Here is a 1,724-nt window from a genome sequence, read left to right on the forward strand (position 1 = left end):
CCCCCGTGTTTCCCGGGCTCCGCTGCCCTTCCTGCAGGCCCAGGACTGGCATTTTGGGTGTCAGCGGGAAGCTGGGGAGGAGAATGGCAAACATCCGTTCACCGCTTTCCTCCCCACTCTATGGGACCGGGAGCGACGTGTATTGAATCACTTCCGGTCCCTGAGCTGTCGTTGCTGGGCTCCTGAAGCCGTACAATAAGCTATTGAAGTGTGATCCCTTATTTTGGAGGGACCTTCTCTCACTTCCTGTTATATCTTGAGACAGGAAGTGATGGAAAATCTCCCCAATGGGACACAGCAAAAAAACAATATTTTCTACTCTATCAAAAACTAAAAAAACAGTTTTGGCTTTAGATATGCTCTAAAATTAAACATAGAAATTAAACATTTAAAAACTAAACATGTGTAACTTTACACAAAAATGTTGAAATGAAAAACATTGTATTCTTAACATGACAACAGTTTCTTGTAATGTTACACAGATCCATAGGGGACTTAATCAAAACTGGAGCAGTTGCCTAAAGTAACCAACCAGCTTATCTTTTCAGTTTGCGCAGTCAAGCTTTCAAAATCAAAGAGCTGATTGGTTGCTATGGGTCTTCTTCCAATTTTAATACATTCTCCTCTGGATCGGTGTGAAATTACAAAACAAAAACTGTTGTAATGTTTAAAATACAATGTGAACCTTTGTGTACAAAGTATTATCACTATTATCTACAAACAAAATACAATGTCTGCGCGCAGCAGCCATATTTATGTAGCCTTAGCTGAAGCCCTCGAAAAAAAAATGGCTTCCGTCGCGAGATTCCAGACACTTGGGTTCACGCATGCGCGTGTCAGCTGCCAAAACCGGTCTTTTGAATGGGCATTGTGGAATGGGCATAACTGCGCAGGCGCACAAAATGTCACCAGACGCCTACGGCGCCTGCGTGAGGCAAGGCCAAGGCCGCCCGTAGAGTCCTGAGCATGCGCAGAGAGAATACTATAGCAGTATTATGGCCGTCTGATGGGTGGGAGTGGCTCTGCGCGTGCGCAATTGGTGTCGGTGTGGTCCTGCCGCCCGCGCCCTTCCGATTCCGGGACCAGGAGCCGGGTTAGCGAGGAGGAAGCATCGGCTGTGACACCGGGAGCCATGTATGTGCTGATTTCTCTGTGGAGCGGAGAGGGGGGGGCGGCTTAGTCTATGTTATATGAAGGGGTCTGGGTGTGTATAAGGAGGAGGTATCTGTTCTGGGCTGGTTGCAGTCATTTACATTGTGATGACATGGGGCAGTGCCCGGCTGTCCCTGACTCCGAGGGACGGTCCCGGGTTCAGACGCCTGTCATAGAAATGTACACACCGGACATGACTATGAGGCTGCTAGGACAGTCTGTGATCAAAGGCATGCCCATTCAATGTATTCATTCCATTTAAACTGTATGTATAGGATGAAGCATTCCTTTCTTAGTTTCGGATTTAATAAGGAAGGGTTAAAACCTTATTTTTGGGGTGCTGTCTGTGTACTATTAGGGACATTTACCTCCACTTCCTGTTCCAGAGACGCAGCAGGAAGTTAAAATAAGGAGAGTTCTCTTAAACAGGTGTCCCCATTGGAAGACTTCCCACATTTTGTTTTGGGGACAGCTCTAAAATTTGGGATTTCCCTGCACTTTCTTTCTGGTGGGGTAATCAGTCGTGATGGGCTTGGTGCCAACCTGCGCTGTCAGTGACCCCCCCCCCCCCC

At 47.3% G+C, this 1,724-nt stretch overlaps 1 protein-coding gene across 1 annotated transcript in view; it reads left to right on the plus strand.

The window, feature by feature from the left end:
• Positions 1 to 1,008: 1,008 nt before the first annotated feature.
• Positions 1,009 to 1,724, plus strand: part of LOC108804992 (ADP-ribosylation factor 6-like) — an 8,811-nt gene continuing 8,095 nt past the window's right edge. The window contains exon 1 of the mRNA XM_018576944.1: positions 1,009 to 1,134. The gene's annotated coding sequence lies outside the window, so the exon portion shown is untranslated. The remainder of the gene's footprint in view (positions 1,135 to 1,724) is intronic.

This window comes from Nanorana parkeri, unplaced genomic scaffold (assembly GCF_000935625.1).
Source record: "Nanorana parkeri isolate BGI_ZX_2015 unplaced genomic scaffold, ASM93562v1 scaffold80, whole genome shotgun sequence".
In the NCBI taxonomy this organism is placed as follows: Eukaryota; Metazoa; Chordata; class Amphibia; order Anura; family Dicroglossidae; genus Nanorana; species Nanorana parkeri.